A 14,138-nucleotide genomic window follows, 5' to 3' on the forward strand; every position below is an offset into this window, starting at 1 on the left:
CAGATGTAATCAATGAAAAGTCCTATTGATTATAAATGGGGTTACACTCAGTCTTCATGTAGCATGACTAGCACATGACATACCTAACTGCCTATATATGTCTTCATAAAGTAAAACAAGAGAAGATAAGAGAAATATTGCAAGAGGGAGGAAGAAGAGGTATGGTGAGAAAGCAAAGGTCTTGGGAAAAAGAAATTTTACCTCTGTACTGAAAAAAGTCATTAAAATACTTTTTCATGCCTCCAATGTCAGTGACCTGAAAAGAGATGACTGAAAATGAGAGAGAAATCAGCAATTTTAATAGACAACTGCCGAACAGGTTTGATCTCCCAGAATAAATTACATACCTAACATTTTTAAGACCAACACCTTTAAGTCATCCTAGAAACAGATTCTGACTCACCATCTCCTTGGTAACAGCTTAAACCATTTCCAATCTGTTTGCCTAAAGTATAACTTCTAGGTGACCACAAGTATAGACCTAAATTAACAATTTATTCTTATTTGCAAACTTGAAGGTCAAGGAAAGGGCTGTAATTCTTTTTATTGTAAATTTTTCTGTCTCTTGTAATTTGATAACAGCTTACCAGTAAGGCTGTGTGGAAATTTCAAAACAAAGTCCAAAGGAGAGGGGAGAGGTGAATCTATCCTCTTACAGAGAGTGTGAAGTCTGCTCAGAACTGTTCAAGAAATCCATATCCTTAAAGAAACAGCACTCTGAAGCAGTAATCAGCTCATTTCAGTTAGCAATAAACCAAAATCAAAGTCACGTCCTTGTTCTGAACCCTCGGAAAGTTATGTTTGGCATATCTCAAAGTTTTCAAGGGTCATTTACCAGGGAATCATTTAGATAATGAGTTTTAATTTTATATCTACTTTTTCATGGCTGCCATTGTAAAATACTGCAATATCCCCGCAAATATTATGACAATAAATTTCCAACAAAGAAATACATGTATTTGCCTAATGAAAAATTGAAGTAAAAAGAAATCTGTTCAAATAACATACCTTAGATATAAAGACAATAAAAACAAGAAAAAAAAAAATCCCCATTCAGCTCTTATGTCTACTATTAAAAAAGCCAGCTAAGCTACTGGGTGTCATTTATCTGATTTTCAATGTATGACATTGTCATGGTTTAACCCCAGCCGGCAACTAAGCACCACGCAGCCGCTTCCCCCTCCCCCCTCCCAGTGGGGTGGGGAGGAAGAAAGGAAAAAAAAGTAAAACTCGTGGGTTGAGATAAGAACAGTTTAATAACTAAAGTAAAAATAAAAATACACTACTAAGAATAATAATAATTGTAATGAAAAAGAATACAACAAAAAAAAAAGAAATAAGAAAATACAAGTGATGCACAATGCAATTGCTCACCACCTGCTGACAGATAACAGAGCCGCGATCCGCTCCTCCCCGCCAACTCCCCCCTGTTTATAAGTGCATAATTTTTCCTACAAATTACAATTTAAATGACAATTGAAAGTGCAGGTCATTTTTCCAAATGTTATAATGTTTTACATATAATTGTAACACCTTCTACTGAAGTAATAAAGATACTTTAAAAGTTATTCTTTAATTACAAGAAGAAAGACCTTTTAAAAATATGAAGTTAATGTCAAATCTATTTTCAGTTCTGCAATATGAGCTATCACAGGAGTGATAACATAACACAAGATGCTTTCACATTCTCAAAACTTGAAGCTGTTTCACTTTTTCTAAATTACATATTTGGTGGTCCTGGGTAGAGCTTGACCCCCAGTAATTAGGGCTTTTATTTGTCATGTGGGAGGCTGAGGGTCAAGACCTTGTTCCAATTAGTATTCAATTATTTATGCAAAGTGAATCAGCTCTATCAGGAGTAATGCCTTAGCAGAAATAGCAAATACATTGGTAGTGACCTGGACATGGAAGGATGATAAAACAAGAAACTCAATCATTTTCTTCCTCATCCCAAAATTGTGTAAAAACAAAACCAATCTTGAGATATTTTTTCCCTGCTTTTTCTATGTTAAGGCAAATTCTACCTCTGGGTTTAATAAATACAGTATGATATGTTCTTATGAAAAGTTTCAGTTTCCACTGTATCGTATAGTATCATCCTTTTAAAAAAACATACACATAACAGCTCCCAGGAAGTACTATTTCCCACTACAGCCTCTACAGAAATGTGATAATACGTCTCTACAAATACAAAACCATCCTTCTAGACTGGAACTATGGTACTTCCAAGTTTCCCTTCTTTTCAGAAATGCTGTCTGGATGGAGTTTGAGGATTCTGTGAAACTTGCCCAGGATTTACAGATATTTAGTTCCTCTTCAGGCTGGCATTAATCTGCTGCAGATCATTTAACTGCCACAGCTTTTCAAATCCCAGAAATATTCATGCCTCCTTGGCATGAAGTGACAATTCTAACATATCCTGGAAATATCTTTAAACTTGAAATGGATACACACTGCATACGCAGCCAGTCTGATACCTGTCATAATCACAATTACTGTGCATATTTGTGTGTAACATATGTACAGCAAACCTGTCCATAGCTCTGCCAGAAATCAGAAGATGACCATGCTATTCTTGGCCAAGGATTATAAAACAAGGTAATACACGTACAATTTGTGCCACTCCAACATTAACGGCATTTTTAATCAGTTAATTATTTTGTAAGAACATGTTCCCTTTTAGTTGACTTCTTCTGATGACTGAAACTGTTTAAGTTGTAGAGCATCCCCTGAGAGACTTTTAAGACTATGGAAAAACATTTAAATAATAATAAGACATCTGAAGTAGTTCATTTTGGTGGAAAACTGCTGAACTGCCTTTTTTTTTTAAATTGTGGAAAAAAATTTAATAATTCCTTTTAAGCTTTTACTGAGACAGGCCTTGAGCTATGGCACTTTGCTTTATGCTTATACCAGATGCTTATTTCTTGTACAAAGAGATCAATTTTTGGTGAAAAATTATTTTATATATACTGCTTAATGTTGCTTTTGCTTTATTATTCTCATAGGATCCAGCTGTGCTATTCACATACAGAATACCTTTACCCAAAGCACTGTGCAGGTATAGAGCACAAAGAGATCCATACACTTTATTAAGGTCTTAATTTTTTTAAACTTTATATAGGGAACAGGAGAACAAATGTTCGATAGAAGGAAACAGAGGAGTGCAAGGAAAACAGACAGTAGTGGTTAATACAATAGACTGTGCTCTCTGCATTGAGGCTAAGGAAAGGTTCATGGAAGACTTTGAAAGAGAAATATGAATTACTTTGGTGGATGACTATCCAAGCTACGTCAGAGAGCATTGGTGAAGTCAGAAAAATACTGGTTTGAAAAGGTATTTGGTGCAAGGAGTGATGGCAGTTTGTATCATGGAGTCATGGTTTAAGCCTGGCCGGCAACAAAGCACCATGCAGCCATTCACTCACTCCTCCCCCCGGTGGGATGGGGAGGAGAAAATGCAACAAAAAGCTCGTGGGTCGAGACAAGGACAGGGAGGGATCACTCACCAATTATGGTCACAGGCAAAACAGACTCGATTTGGGGGGAAAAAAAAGAAATCCATTGAATTTGTTAGCAATCAAATCAGAGTAGGATGATGAGAAATAGAACCATATCTTAAAAACACACCTTCCCCCCACCCCTCCCTTCTTCCCAGTCTCAGCTTTGCTCCTGATTCCTCTACCTCCTCCCCACCCCGAGCGGCGCAGGGAGGCGGGAATGGGGGTTGCGGTCAGTTCATCACACATTGTCTCTGCTGCTGCTTCCTCAGGGGGAGGACTCCTCACACTCTTCCCCTGCTCCAGCGTGGGGTCCCTCCCACGGGGGTCAGCCCTCCATGAGTTTCTCCAACCCAAGTCCTTTCCATGCACTGCAGTCCTCCACGAACTGCCCCAGCGTGGGCTTTACCACAGAGTGACGGCCTTCTACGGGCCCAGCCACCTGCTCCGGCGTGGGGTCCTCCACGGGCTGCAGGGGAATCTCTGCTCTGGAGCGCCTCCTCCCTCTCCTTCTTCACTGACATCGGTGTCTGCATGGTTGTTTCTCTCACATCACACTCCTCTCCTCACTGGAGCTCCTCATCTTGTTCTTCTCCTCCTCCTCTTTTTTTTACTGTAGCTCAGTCCATATTCCTATATAGGACCTGCTCTTTCTATAGAATGAAGTCTTTGATTTTCTGATGTTTCATTTAGCATCTTCTACAATATGTCTTGTTCTTTCTTCATTACTAAAATTCAGGCATTGGGTATTTTATAGAGCTCATTTACATAGGAAAGGAATCATTTGCCATGTAAGACCAGATTTTCACAGTATTAGATTTTGGTAATAGGTGTATTTAGAATAGCCTGTAAATTGTTGTATCTCAAGCAAAGGTTCCAGTTTCACTGACAAGTATTCCTCCCAAAAATTCTAAAAAAAATTTAAAAATGGTCCCTCCTTTGGAAACTACAAGACATGCTTAAGAACTTTTCTCATGCCATTTTCTAGCCAAGTCCAGACCTAATTTTATATTCTTGATGACATGGTCATCACAATGAATGAGACTTTGAGAGAGATGGCACTTATGTTATGCACAGAATAAGAAAACTCCTAAATCATTGACCATGAAACCATATTTCCTGATATGCTGTCTGGAACTATAAATTCAACTATATCTGATTAAAAAGAAGGAAAGGGTAAACTTGCCTCTGATCGTGGTTTTCCTTTGAGTTGTATTCTGAAATGGAAATAATGTAAAAAGGAACAAACTCACTTATTTAGGGGTTATGGTATTTCATACTATTTTAATATTTTGGCTATCATTATTCATTCATTTTTATTCTACACTTCATGATAATGTTTAAGATTATAAAATATCTGCTATGCATTTTAGAAATACTTATTCATTATATTCAGACTGACTGCGTACAGAGAATTTTGCTAATGGCAATAGTAAAAAAGTTAATAAAGGAAAGAACTAATAGGTCACTGATTGAGTCAGGTATGCATTTGCTGAAGTAATGCAAACACATGTTCCCTTAATAGAGCATTAAGATTCTGATTTAAATAAACACATACTGGGCTTCTATGAGCATCACAAGTTATTGGCATAATTCATAAATACATATCTAAAATTTCCTAATGTATATTATTGATTCTGCATAGGATAATAGTTGCTACAGGAAAATGTGGTCTGTTAAATAATTGTAAAATGGAATTAATGATGTTGAATAGTATAGCTGCTGTTTGAGCTATTTTTATCAGAATGTATATGTGAGTAGTTTTTAATTTCGGATCCAGACAGTTGTACAATGAGTTATTGGCAGAATCAGGACATGATGTTATACAGCTTATCCTTTGTAGGAGGACTTTTCAGTGGATTTAAGCAAGCACTGCAGCTTCTAACCACATAGAAGGCATTTTTGGTGGAGGAATACAAGCTTAAGCATCCCTGTACAACATTGGTTTCAAGAAGGTCAAAGCAGCAAAGCAATTTCATGTTAACAATTAGAAGGTGCAAGTGTGAATAACTGGAGAATCTAAACCAGCACAGCGTAGTTTAAAGGGGTAAAGTACCCCTTTCTGGGGTCTTAACCAATCTCTATTTATTGAGCAAGGGGAAAAAAAGTAGGAAATTATAATTTTTATCATCTTTATACTGGAGGAAGTAAGGAGCAATTAGTAATTACCTGTCCATAAAGTATCATGAAGTCCATGACAGAGGATGGAACTAAACCCAGACTGATTATGTCCTAGTTCAGTGCATTAACCAGAGTCATTTCTACAGCAACTCCCCAAAATTATTTTCTCCCTGAAAGTCTCCCTCATTTTATAAATACAAATCATCACTTAGACCAATTACTACTTTCTTATACCAGTGAGTACGATTGAGCAGAGAGATAGCAAGGCCATTGAGGAAATAAATGCCACTGCTAAGCAAAGTACATAACAGTTCTCTATTCCTAATGCAGTGTTCAGACAACTCCAAACTTCCAGCAATAGTTGCTGCTGAGAAAACATCAATTAATGCTTTTCCAACTCAATCATCTGTTGACAATAAAATTTAAAAATGGATTTCTGTTGGAGGGACATGAGAATGGGTATTTTCCGGAGGGACAGCATAGTAGGGCATAAGCGATCCAGGTCAAAAGGGGAAGTGCAAAGTCCTGCTCCTTGGGGCAGAACATCCCCATTCACCAGTACATGCTGAGGGTGGACTAGCTGGAAAGCAGCTTTGCAGAAAAGGACCTGGGGGTCCTGGTGGACACCAAGTTGATCATGAACCAGCAATGTGCCCTTGTAGCAAAAAAGATTAATGGTATCCTGGAATACATTAAGAGGAGTGTTGCCAGCAGGTCAAGGGAGGTGATCCTTCCCCTCCATTCAGCACTGGTGAGGCCACACCTGGAGTACCATGTCCAGTTCTGGGCTCCTCAGTACAAGAAAGACATGGACATACTGAAAAAAATCCAGTCATGAAGGGCCACAAATGGCCACGAAGATGACTAAGGGATTGGAGCACCTCTCATAGGAGCAAAGGCTGAGAAAGTTGAGAACATTTAACCTGGAGAAAAGAAGGCTCAAGGGGGAAACTCATTGATGTATAAAAATATCTGAAGGGAGAGTGCAAAGAAGATGGAGTCAGGCTCTTTTCAGTGGTGTCCAGAGACAGGACAAGAAGCAATGGGCACAAACTGAAACACAGGACATTCCATCTGAACACCAGGAAACACTTTTTTGAGTGTGACTCAAAAAGTCACACACTGTGACACACTGTGAGGGTGACTGAACACTGATACAGCTTGTGCAGAGAGGTTGTGGAATCTCCATCGTTGGAGATACTCAAAAGCCATCTGGACATGGTCCTGGGCAGCCTGCTGTAGGTAGCCCTGCTGGAGCAGGGACATTGGACCAGATGACTTCCAGAGGTCCCTTCCAACCTCAACCATTCTGTGATTCTGTGACTTAGGTTAACTTATGGCTTTTACTGGGACTATGGGGAAAAAAGCACAAAACGTATGAGTCCTATATTTCATTAATATGGCAAAACACAGATTACAGCAATGAACAGGAATATGAACACTAATGATCAAATCAACTCCTCAGAAACAGACTAGGCAGAAGCCACTTCCTCACCATTTATTTGTGAATGTGAAGGATGCTAGAACAAAAACTAATGTTTTATATTTTCAAAAATGCTATGAAACTTCAATTTTATATAAACCCAAGGGAGAGATTTAGATACAGCAAGTTCATTCTGACATTCCTACCAGCGGGTTTGCTATTGCTGTAACCAGCACTCCTCAGAAATAATCCACGGGAGAGTCTTGCTATGATAGATCAGTCTCCATTTTTCTTGAGTGGGTTCAGGTTTCCCTTAACTGTGGAGAGCTCTGTGCTCAGCTGGGATCATATTTGCTTCAGAAACTTAGGTACTAAGTTGGCTCCAGACTCCTAGATATATACAAATTTCACCCTAGATACATACAAATTTCACCCCAGATACTCTTTAAACTAAACTCATAACTATTGTCCAGTTTCTTCATGAGACTCTTTTGCCAGATATTTCGCAACAGAAATTCATTGACTGTTCCAAGGAACAATTTTTATCTTAATAAATTTAAGTAAGGTAACCTGTAGTATCCTATTCTACATAATAGTTTTCAGGAAGGACTGACTTTGCCCAAGAGTTTAGGTAGTTATTTATTTTTCTATCAGGAAATATGTTTGTCCGTTTAATCTGGGAGCAGATTTTATCATGATAACTACAGGAACAACATCTAAAATAAGCCCTTAACATCACTCTAAATCTGATACTGTTTTACAACTACTTTCCTGCACATGTAGTTTTCTTACACGGAAAAAGGCCAGTGAAAGAAGATATAGATGTTAATACGTTTTGAATTTGGACGTCTGTGCAACTGACTGTAATCTTGAAAATGGTTTAAATCAACCTGAAGAATAAGAAAGGGCATGTGCCAAATTCTGCTGCTTTGTAATGTTATCTGTACAATTGTTACAGAGAAGACAAAGAACTGCAGACCAATATTTGTGGCAACAACTGGGATCTTACCACTCTTTTTAAAAACCATTTTGAAAGCAGATTTATCTTGGTGAGAGACATGAAAAGAATGAAGAAGAAGGTTATAATGAAGAAATCCTATTCTACCTCTGACGAAGGTATGTGTCATAGACATAGGATTTAGCCCTTTATGAAGCCACATAACTTAAAGAAGCAAGACTGCCACAAGAGGAATAGATCATTTTATTGTTTGTCAGCTCATTTTTAAAGAGAATGCCTTGTTAGAAAAATCACTAAAGTTTAACCTTTTTATCTCTGATGCCCGTATTCATGTTCATATCTGTCAAGTGACACAAACCACTTTTACTGGTTTTCATTCCTAGTGCTTCAGAACACAGTTGTATATGAATAAACTGTGTTATAATCTGCCATGGTCATTGCAAACACAAATGCTAAATAAGGAGTTTAATGTACTGTAAAGGAAGAATCCTGAATTCAGTGAAAGTTGGAACTCTAGATACCTCTTTTAGAGGGTATTTTTCAGGTTTCCAGGCACATAGCAAGGACATCTCCTTAGGTTAAGTGACTTTCTATTTTTCCATTTGTACTCTGTGGACAAACACAGAAGTAAATCTGGCATGCAAACAAATAGTAAAGGAAAGCAGGAAATCCTCTGATGTTGTTATCCCCCCATCTACAAAGCCCACTATGAAAACCACACATATCATTTAAAATTCATTGCTCACATAGCACCTCAGAGAGATTTGATCCTGGCCTTGAAAATGCTGCCCTTGCAGCTTCGTCTGCCTCATGCCTAAGATATCCATACAACTAAGGTGAGAGAAAAGGATAGTGTCACACTAAAACCAGCTTTTCTGTGTTAGATGAGAGTGATTTCTTCCTCACTGTATCACACAGATGATTTTCTTAGCTTAATCTCTAAGAAGTATTTATACTTTCAGATGAATGTCTGAACTTCTGCATTTCTGAATCCTTGGCTTTGCCTGTCAATTGTTGCTTGGAGTTATAGGGCAGATATTTCTTCATGGACATGCAATGGTAGCAGCTGCAGCATATTTTTTCATCACTGTGCACCATATATAATAATTTACACAGAATTAAAATGGCTAGTAATTACTGCCAAACATATGTGCCCATTTCAAGCTCCCTTTTCACAGTATAAAACACTACAAAGCAGTGGAGTAGTAGCAGACTCACTATCCTTTGCATAAAATGTACATGAGTTTTCAGTTGACTTTTTTTTTTTAAATTCATGTATATTTTGACCCTGAACCATGGAGTCATTAGTAATGAAAATCTTAAAAGCACAAGTCAGCTTATCCTAACAATTAACATATTTTTTATCTGAAGCAGCAGTAAGAGAAGACTAAGCTGTATGTCTCTCTGATCCCTGCTGTTTTATGATTTTTAGAGCTTTACTAATGCATAAAAATTTCAGACAATTGCTTTAATTGTGTGACTAGTAACCACTGAGGCATTCCTTTTGATAAAACCTCCTCATTGCATTCTAGTCAGTATTTAACAAAAGCAAAGATCACAACTAATGGCTGCATAGTCACAAATCTCTTTGTTTTAAACTGTTTTTCCCTGATTACAAACAACTTTAATTTTCATCTCTAGATAAAATTAAAAGTCTCTCTCTTAGACCTTTCCAAATAAGGTATTTTGCTAGTTTACAAAACTAATTAGTATAATAAACCTCTGTATTTATGTAGCATCTTTAATCTCAGTGTCTCCAAGTGTTTAAAGAATATCCCTTAGATTTTATAAGACCCTTGTAAAGGAGATGATTTGTGGGTCAAATCTGCCTGTGCAGCTACACAGCTCATGGGAGTTCATTCATCTTCACAGGCTGTGCAATCACAGAAGCTGCCCTGTAATTGGAGAGGCTGTGTCTAACACACAGAAACAGAAGCCAATTCTGGGCAACCCCTGTACTTGAAAATAATGAAAAAAAACCCAAACCCACAAACACAAAAAAAGTGCAGCTTTTTACATTCCCCTGATTCTTAGAGACAGGCCAATTCTCCCTATCTTCCTGTTAAACACTTAGGAAAGAATCTTTAAAAGCATCAGCAGAGTAAAAGATTCAGCTCAGAAACTACTTGTATAACCTGAACTTGAGCTACTTTTTCCCACTTTAAGCTTACTGAAATGTGCTTAATACAAATGGCATAAGCTGCTGCGATTTGCATACAAAGAAAACAGAAAAAAATATAATGTCAGGGCTTCTTTTTTACTTCATGTCACCTGTTTTCAGCATCCTCTCAATTGTCCTTTTTTCTGTTCTTGTGGTTTTGATTTTCATTTCTTATTGCCTGGTTGAACAAGTGGGTCCAGAATCTGCAAAAATTTCTGAAGATGTAATTATTTTTTTTACGTATGAAATGAAATTTATAGATGAATCTTTGCAAGACTGGGCATTAATCTTACAAGAACTGTAAGGAGAATGAAAAGTAAATGTTTTGGAAAATTATAAGTCATCAAGTGAACAGATGAGATGAAAATACTGCTATCACCAGGAAAAGCACTCTCTGTAATGTTTAGCAGTTTCATTCTTGCAGATGTGTTCAGACTGGTAAGGGAACTAAGCTGTGCACTGCCACTATACCATCTTCGTACTTCTTTAGTTCCTACAGGTTGCGTTAATATCATGTGGATAGGATGGGTGCAAACATTTTAGAGGAAAAGTTTATGGAGTTTGATGATGACTCATGAAGAGGAATTAGAAGGAATGTTTTAATATATTCTATAATATGTTCTATATTACACATTACATGTTATTATATACATGATATATCATGTCATGTATCACATATATATTATGGAAAGATAGAATCATAGAATCTTAGAATCGTTTAAGTTGGAAAAGACCTTTGAGATCATCAGGTCCAACTGTAAACCTAACGCTGCCAAGTCCACCATTAAACCATGTCCCTAAGTGCCACATCTACATGTCTTTTAAATACCTCCAGGGATGGTGACTCAACCACTTTCCTGGGCAGCCTGTTCCAAGGCTTAATAACCCTTTTGGTGAAGAAATTTTTCCTAATATCAAATCTAAACCTCCCCTAGCGCAACTTGAGACTGCTTCCTCTCATCCTATCACTTGTTACTACTAGCGAGACCGACACCCACCTTGCTACAACCTCCTTTCAGGTAGTTGTAGAGAGCAGTGAGGTCTCCCCTCAGCCTCCTTTCCTCCAGGCTAAACAACCCCAGCTCCCTCAGCCAATTCTCATAAGACTTGTGCTCTAGACCCTTCATCAGCTTTGTTGCCCTTCTTTGGACGCACTCCAGCACCTCAATGCCTTTCTGGTAGTGATGGGCCCAAAACTGAACACAGTATTCAAGGTGCGGCCTCACCAGTGCTGAATACAGGGGGATGATCACTTCCCTAGTCTTGCTGGCCACACTATTCCTGATACAAGCCAGGATGCTATTGGCCTTCTTGGCTGCTTGAGCACACTGCTGGCTCATATTCAGCCAGCTGTCAACCAACACCCCCAGGTCCTTTTCTGCCAGGCAGCTTTCCAGCCACTCTTCCCCAAGCCTATCAAGGTATCTTGATCCCTCAAAAAAACTGATTTTTGCTTTAGTCTTATGGAAATTGGAAAGATAGGCCATACATAACTCCATAAGAAACTTTCCAGTCCTCCAAAGCATATTCAGTCACAGTGCAGTTGGAAAGCATTTCTTCTGGAAATGTAGACTAAAGACTTAGAGCAGTGAGTGTCAAGTGCCAATGAACAAAAGTAAAAGCAGCAGCTACAACAGCCCAGAGCAGTGATTCTGCTTCTGGATGAACTCCAAGTGCCTTGCTGAGTGGAGCATCAGCAGTGCAACATTTAGTGTTTTTCAAAGCAGACTTGCCTTCATGATGTGGGGAATGCTTTACATTTAAATTCCTTGAAATTTAGAGCCGTTAACTTTTTGCAAGTTTTAATACTTTCTCTACCTGCTCTGTTGATTATCAGGGTTTTGTTCTTCCTCACACACCCACATGATCCTTCTCCATGATCCTGCAATGAATTCATCATGTTGACGTGTTGACAGTTCACTTATTTCCAAGCAGTAGACTACTATGTTGTAAACATAGTGTTATGATTTTGCTGAAGAATAAAGAATAAGCTTTAAGTGGAAAGAGAAAGATCATTTTTATTCAAATGCAAATGTCAACAATAGTGGCTGAGGGAAAGCAGAACATTTCTGGCAAAGAAAATTACTTGCAGAACCAATATCTTTTTTCTTCCTAACTTTTTATATATCTTTCCACAGATACAGATACATATGTACAAATTTGAGCATCTGCATACATAGTGTAATCCCTTTATCACTATGTTCCATTATTCTTGCTATCTTGCTGATATTTACTCAAAAGAATAAGATTTTTCAACAAGTGCTTATTTTATAAAAAAAACACTTTCAAATTTTCTCACATATTTGACATTTTAGTATAAAGTCTAAGCCCAAACAGTAAAAAAAAATATTCCTTTACCTTCACATCATGGTATAGTTTCCAAATTGCTTCTGTGACTGTGAAGAACCCCATAAGCCTTCATCCTGCCAGCCCTAATAAATGTGTTAATATTCAGAGATATTTTGTAGATCACAAAAGTACCAAATTCATATTTCCTGCACTAAAAGTTTCTGAAAAGAGTTGTTGACAACATTTGTAATGATAAGAAGTTAGATTAGTCAGTTTACATTTTAAAGAGAAAGAAACACATGTTGCCTCCTTGCATATTTCTTCCTCTATGGTTGTCCAAAGAGCAATAAAATTTATAGGCTACTGTTACAGGTTATTTTTTTCATTGGAAGTGACCAAATCTTGAGTCATTATTCTGTCCGGGTCTTTTTCTTTTCTTTTTTTCTCTCTGTCTTTATTTTTTGTCAGATGTTTATATAATGTTTTCTTAAATGTTATGATACTTAGCACAGCCATTTCTTCTTATTGATACTTAATTCAAGATATGTGGTATCAGCATTCTGGCTGCCACTAGTGTGGATGATTATAGTGGAATATGAACTGCACTAGATGCCAGCATGATTTAACTCAGCTGAAGTGTTGACTTTTTGGACTTTGGATCAAATCCCCAGAGGGCTGGTGTGTAGAACTCAGTTCCGTGTAATCTCTAATTTTAAATAAAGTTCTATGAGTGTCTTAGATTTTCAACCACATTTTTTTTTTTTTTAATTTATTCCCAGATTCCTTCCAGCTGGTAAAATTACCGGTATAATACTTCTGTAATATAAACCAGTATCCATAGAAAATTTAAGTGCATTTTTCCATTAGACATAAAACAGAAGGTGTTTTCCCCCTTCAAATCTCTCTTCTGTTTATTTTAAAGGGTATCTCTTTTCTGTCTCTAACCAACACTTTTCTTTCTGTGGTAGACCGTTTTATGCAATATCTGCTTCTAAACCCATGTTTATGAGAAAAAAATTGTAAACTATCAAATGCAGACATTATTTTATAGAACTGTGAATAAGATTCTGACTGAGGTACAGATACTGAGAAGACAACTGTAGAAGATTTTCAGAGATCTGAAAATCTGAGATATTTGGAAAATCTTTATCCCCCCCCTACCTTTAAATCCTTACCAGTTTTGCATTCAAAGTATCCCATTCTGGATATCATAATGATAAGTAAGAATTTACTTTACCAGACATTTTAGCCAATATTTTGTACTTCTGCTGTCCAAGGGACTTCATTTGGTTCTGGAAAATGTCTTTCTTGTTGAGTGACAAGGTCTATTTTAGATTTGAGACATCTGACTTGTTCCATTTAAATCAAATGTTCAATTTGGTTTGTTTGTGAGAAGTCATTCTTTACTTTGAAATTATTGACATTGCTTTGAAGTTACTTTTTTTTTTGAACCAGTAGTATTTTTAGGCTTTTAAACTTTGGATTTATTGCGCCATATAATTTCTTTTTTACTTATATATTTATTAAACATTACCAGAATATAAAACACTGCCATCATGGTAACTGCAATGCTTAGCTGATGTGAAAAGCATGTTGTATTTGTCTGGTTTTCTAATCTAATCTAATTCTAATTTTTAATTTCTAATCTAATCTAATTCTAATAATAATATTAGAATCTATTCTAAT

This window comes from Gymnogyps californianus, chromosome 2 (genome assembly GCF_018139145.2).
Source record: "Gymnogyps californianus isolate 813 chromosome 2, ASM1813914v2, whole genome shotgun sequence".
Classification (NCBI taxonomy): Eukaryota; Metazoa; Chordata; class Aves; order Accipitriformes; family Cathartidae; genus Gymnogyps; species Gymnogyps californianus.